This window comes from Desmodus rotundus, chromosome 5 (genome assembly GCF_022682495.2).
Source record: "Desmodus rotundus isolate HL8 chromosome 5, HLdesRot8A.1, whole genome shotgun sequence".
Classification (NCBI taxonomy): Eukaryota; Metazoa; Chordata; class Mammalia; order Chiroptera; family Phyllostomidae; genus Desmodus; species Desmodus rotundus.
The window spans coordinates 88,794,661-88,800,884 of record NC_071391.1 but is presented as its reverse complement, the minus strand read 5'-3'; the positions used below and the strand labels follow the sequence as shown (position 1 = coordinate 88,800,884).

The following is a 6,224-nucleotide window of genomic DNA, read 5'->3' as shown; positions in this document are numbered from 1 at the left end:
AAGAGGGTTCTGGGCAGCAATCTGTCGTGGGGGTTGAGCACCCCATCCCCAGCACCACAACTGGCTCTAGTTGAAATGACAACTACAACTACAACCAGAGCCGACTGACGGGCGCCAGGACACAGCCATTCACGTGCACATGAATGGTGCACATTTGGTGCACATTCCAATTAACGTGGGTTGCGTGTCTGGTGCTGATTTATTTTATCTTTTTTTTCCGGTCCCCTCACCTTTCTATTTCAGAGTGACACTAGCTCTGTCATTGTGCTGGTCCCGTTCTCTTCCCACCCTCACTAGAGGAAAATCAAAAGGCGGCTTCTGGCAAACCCGCGCTGGCTCTGGCCCGCCCCTCCGCTGCAGGCTCCTGTTGCTTCTCGGAAGTGGCCGCCCTTTGAAAGCATCCCTTACTGCCCGAGGGCGAGGGCCAAGCCGGGAGCCGGAGGCAGGGCCGGGCCAGGGGCCAGGGCGACGGGGGTCCAGGAACTCGCAACCCGGAAGGCAGCGGAAGGAGACTGGGCGGTGGCGTCGCCCGCAGGCCCGCGGGGCCCCGCCCACTGCTCCCACCCGGCAGGACGCGCGTCTCCCCCGCCCACCCCGGGCGGAGGGGAGGCGGGAAAACAGGGAAAGCCTCTCCCACTGTCCTGCCCCAGGCCCGCCGCTCCCAGCTCCTCCGGGCTCTGCGTGTCCTCCCAGGATCGTCTCAGAGGGGACCGTGCTGTGCAGGTAAGCGGCTGAAGAGGTGATAAAGTTCGGTTCTTTTTCCAGGAGGGAGAAGCTCGGGTGGGGATGGATCGCGGACGCCGGGGAGCTGCCGGGTTTGTTTGTTTCGTGGGTGTGAGCCGTCTTCTCGGACACCTGCCGCTTCTGCAGTGGAAACCGGGTTGGGATGTAAAAAAGGAGGTAGGCGTCGGAAGGGGAGACGGGCACTGAGGGGAGGCAGGCACTGGAGGTGAGGTGAAGCTGGTGGCTGGAAGAGCGCTTGCTGCTGCCTGGAGCTTGAGGCTCTGGTTTTTAGGAGAAGGGGAAAGGGCTGCACCACCCTACATCCAGGGGCAGTCTTCCCTTTGCTACTTGGAAGCTGTGGACACCGGAACAGAGCGTGGGAAGGTGGCTGATGTGAGTGTGGACACGAGCAATACAAAATGGAACTTGCTGGTTTGGGGAGTGGCAAGCCTGTGGGGGAGGTAAAGAAAGGCTGGGGTTCCAGGGCGTGGTGATTCATGAGAACGCCTGCATCAATTTTTTTTTCTCCCTGTTTATCCAGCACCCGATTTCTTCTAGGAGGCCCTGACCCCCTCCCCGCTCCATTCCCTCCTTTCCTCCTGTCCAGCCCCTTTCCCGGCAGGGCTGACCCTGGCAGAGCCTCCCACATTGTGTATCGCTGAGCTTCGTGGAGAGTTGGAAGAGCAGCCCGCAGCTTCTGGCGCTTCTAGCTCTTACAAGTGGTGGCTGGTAGAGAAAGCACCCAGGGGTGGAGCAGGGAGCAGCTGTGCTGGAGAAATGGGCCTGACCAGACAGACCCCTGCTGCCAACATCCAGATGTGAGGGGCTGAGGCAGCTAAGGCTTCTCCCCACCCATGTGGCCTCTGTCTCCATTTCCTTTGTCTCCTTGGCATGGTGCTCTGTGGCTGGGCTGGATTTCCAGGTTTGGAGATGGATCACTGGGCAGTTGGTTCTGGTGAAAGGACCCCCAACTCTGGGGGCCTGATGCCCTCATATTGTGTATGTGTGGATGTGTATATCTGTTTCTGCAACTTAGCCTTTTGCCTGTGACGTGCCTGGTAGTTGCCATGGAAACTCCCTTTTAATTCTCAGCCTCCCTCCTTTTTCTGCCCATTCCTCACCTCCAAATCTCCTCCCCTCCCCCCAACATGGCTGCCTAGATACTGGTTATCTGGCTTCTCTGGAAGGAGTCCCTGCATAGCTAGCTCCTACCCAAACTTACATGGCCCCTTACCCACTCCACTCATCCCCCTCCCACAGTACATATCACAAACACACCCAAACACATATATGTACATATACCATACTACACACACACCACCACTCATACACACATATCACATCGCATACACACCAAATACACCATATATATACTCCACAACACACCGCCCACAATGCTACCCATATACCCTGCCATCACATTGTGCATGCTCACACACACACACACACACACACACACACACACTATAACCCATACCATCACCTCCCCAACACACGCACATGGTACTTCTATGTAGATCTCAGCTAGAAGACCAGACATTTCCTGCCTTATCAGCTCTATGTCAAAGCATATAGGGGAAGGCTCAGAGGCCCAGAAGGAAACATTTCCCCAGGAACCCTGACAGGATGATAGAGAGAAATGCAGTTCCAGATCCCCAAGGGGAGCCCCTCTCCTGGGTGCTAGACTCAAGAGGTGGGTCTCAAACCAGAATTTAAATCTCTCCACTGTTTGCTTTCTCCATGCCCTGCCCCTGAGTAAAGCCTGAGGCTCCTGGACCCGTCCTAGGAGTCTCTGCTCGGAGCCAGCCTACCTACATCCCCCATAAATCAGAGCACACGCTTCCCTGCCCCATAGCCCTGTTGTATTTAGGTGGCTGCCATCTGGATGGCAGGCAGCCTGTGCCAAGCAGCCCCCAGGACTCACTGTCTAACAAATCACTCACCAGCTTCTGCCCGAGTACTCTGGAGGAAATAAATCAGTCATGACAGCCAGAGCCCCAGGAGGCAGAGAGCCTGTAGCATACAGGCTACGTGCCTGGAGCCATAGACCCAGGTTCTCGTCCAGGCTCTGCCCCAAGGGTAAGTGCATTTATTCCACAGATACTCTTGGATGCAAACTGGGTTTTGGTGAAAGCCAGAAATGGCTTAGACCGATCTGAAGCAGCTGAGAGCCTCCAAGATTTTAAACCTCTATTTCCACATCTGTCCATTTCTATGTCTGTCAATATTGTCTTGTTTTGGGGGGTAGGGTTAGATTCCATGATTTCAAAGGCATTTCTTCCTCTAAATTTTTGTAGATTATATGATCTGAAAGAGATCCCTTTTCTCTCTAGGTACTGAAACGTAATCATTATTTCATAAAACAGTGTTGCAGCTGAGCTGAGCAGGAAAGGAGCTGCTCTCTGTTTACTCCAGAGAAAGTCTCCCCTTACATTTGGTAGGACAGGAGGTACCTAAGAAACTGAGATCACGTTTTCTTCTCTTGGGCCATGGGAGCCAGCCCCTCCTAGACACTGGTCTACCTGGTCTTTTCTGCCAGGATGAAAACTGGAACTGGGCAGAGTCTTGAAAGAAGCATCCTCTGGAGATGATGAGATTCAGGGCCATCCTTTGGTGGGTCTGTGAAATCCTGACCTGAGAAAGTATAAAGTCAGGTTGGGTCTGCTAGAAAGATATGCAAGGGAGCACAGGGCCCAGGAAGAGGGCTGGGGCTCGAGGAGTGTGGCTGCTCCAGCTCAGAATATCTTATCTGGGGGGGAGGGGACCAGGCATGAGGAAGGGTCTAGTTGGAATGACAGTGACCTCTGCCCCCCCACCCTACAGACACACGCACGCACATACACACATACACACACACTGCTGAAGGGTAAAGTCAGCCCTCAGAAGAGACCTGAGGCCAAGATCTTAGATTCATTTTTACATTATTTTAACAAATGTTAATTGAGTTCCTCTGATATGCCAGGCTCTGTGCGCTACCCGGGGCTCACAGAGCTGTGAAATGATGGTTTCTCATTCACCAGAGCCCTCCTCCTTAGATAGACCAATTGATTTGTCATGTCCCTTCTTCTCTCCCGCTGCTTACCTGACCCCACCTCCCACCAGGAAGGCTCTGCAACCTTCTTCAACAGAAAGGCCCTGCACACTCCCATGCACACTCACAGTTCATACACTTTCCCTTTCAAACATGGACATAATCTAGCAGACATAACACACAGATAGGCACATGCTCACAGGTTCTCACACACCCTCTCACCTCACCCAGCTACACTCTGTCACCCAGACCATTGGGATGGACTCTTCGTTTCCATTTGCTCCATACCAGTCCATTTTCCCACTGATCTGCTACTCAGGTCCTGTTACGTCAGGCCTCCTGTGGCTCTCCATTGCCTCTTAATAAGGACAGGTGCCTGGCACTGGCACTCAAGGCTCTCTGAAACCTGGCTGCAGCTAGTCTCTAGGCACCTTTTCCAATGGTCATCCCATGTCTGTATTTCCTCCCTTCTGCCTGTGCTCAGGTTCTATCTGGAATAAGCTCTGTCACTCCAGCCTGCTGACTTCGGGGGGTGATAGCCTTCAGAAACACACACACTTGGGTTCTAATCTGGGTTCTTATGCTTGCTAGTTTTCTTAATATTTCTAAACCTCAGTTTTCTTATCTGTCAAATGAGCATGGGGGTTGAGTAGGGTGAGCTATGTAAAGTGGTTTATGTGGTGCCTAGCACATAGCAAACATTCAGTAGCTATTAGCTGCTATGATAGTAATGATAGCAGTGACATTATTATCAGAATGACATTTTGTTGTTATTATATCATCCTTCGAGGCGCCACTCAACTGCTCATCCTTTCAAATAGATTTTCCTAATTCCTGGGAAACCGACATGCTTTCCTATTCCCTGTACCACTGAATGCTGTACGGCCCAGCGTACTTTCATTTTAGCTGCTTATATCCATACCTCCACCCCGACTTACCTCTTCAATGGCAAAGTCAGCTTATCCACTAGACAGTGCCTGGCTTGGTGTCAGACACACGGAGAAAGCCCAATGAGCACATGTGAGCCGGACATAGGTGGGAAAAAGTCCTCACTCACCAGGAGGTGTTGAAAGCCCACTTGTCCTTCAAAGCTGTCTTCTGACAATCACTCATATCCAGGTGCAAACCACACATTCCCAAGGTGTAGATGCCTTCATTCCTATACCCAGTTCCTTTGGTAGAGTCTAAAACTAAGAATTTGACTCCATCTTAGGTCTGGGATGGTGAAGGGCTGAAGTCAATGGAGGTAGCTGATTTATCACAGTATTTTTGTGATTGGGATTTGACTGAGACCTAGAGAGCAGACATGAGGAAGTGTGGGGTGGAGAGGGCACCAAGGAAGTTTTAAAACTCCTTTGAAATTTCATACAGTTCCTTAGATTTTTCTGAGTTTGGACTGGATTATGACTTAAAGGGATAATGATGTTGAAGTGCCCAGTCAGTCAGTCATCAACATTTATTGAGCAGCTACTATGCCAAGTTCTGGGGATTCAGACATGCCTAGAATGTGGCTGTGCCTCCGATAAGTTCAGAGCCCGATGGGGGAGACACACACACTAGTGGTGGTAGTATTTGGGAGGAGGTATGGGCCTTGGTTCTGTGGGAATAGAGGAAATGAAGGCATGTGTCAGGAAGGAGGGGACAATGTGTTTCCTGAAGCAGAGATAAACAATGTCAGGTAAACCCTCCATGCACGCATGCACCTACCCTTACCACCCAGAGGTAGGACAGACCCTAGGCATGCGGGCCCTAAGGGTCAGGACTTATCTCCATGCCACACCAACCCCCAAACAAGGCAATGTGAATATATTGCAAAGTACTTTGCAGGCTCAAACACAGAGGTCTGAGCTGTGATTTCAAGAAGGTAGGCTGGTGGGCAGAGGTTGTATAAGAGGCCGGCCAAGTTGCCAGGTTACTGTGGTATGGCTGTGGGTAGGGTAGGTGGGCCTGGCCCCTGGGCCTCTGGCCTGGCAGTGGCTCCGAGTTTCTGTTTCTGCCACTGGGACTGCTTGTCTGGCCTCTCTTGAATAGTCCTTTGTTAGCAGATAATGTGGAGGAGGTGATCCCATTGCTGGCCTGACTTGCTAACGCCCACCCAACCTGTGGGCCCTGGCCTGGGGCTTCTGTGCAGTGCTAGTGCTGCCTGCCAGCTAGATTCCCTAGAACTGAACTGAGATCCCCTCGGGGGCAGGACCTGGGCCACTGTGCCTGCTCCCTGACTCATTCTGGACAACTTGTGTTACTGGCCTATGCTGGAGTTGGCTGCACAGTATTGCTCTTGCTCCTGCCTCTGAGGGCTATTATGAGAAGCCCACGGAGTAATGGCTGAGATGTCAGCAGTGATGGTGGGATGGCAGCAAGGCACTGAACCCACTCTACCTTGAGGTCTCCAGAGAGACTTCTAAAAACCAGGCCTGTGTTTGTGACTTGGAAGTTCTGTGTTTCCTTTTCTGAGGAAGGGGGCTTATTT

The 6,224-nt window shown here is 52.1% G+C and overlaps 1 protein-coding gene across 2 annotated transcripts in view; it reads left to right on the top strand.

Moving 5' to 3' along the window:
• Positions 1-470: 470 nt before the first annotated feature.
• FXYD6 (FXYD domain containing ion transport regulator 6) overlaps positions 471-6,224 on the top strand; it is a 29,531-nt gene continuing 23,777 nt past the window's right edge. Inside the window, exon 1 of one of the 2 annotated variants that reach the window (XM_024570862.4) lies at positions 471-723. The gene's annotated coding sequence lies outside the window, so the exon portion shown is untranslated. The remainder of the gene's footprint in view (positions 724-6,224) is intronic. The other variant, XM_045204054.3, reaches the window with a different exon arrangement.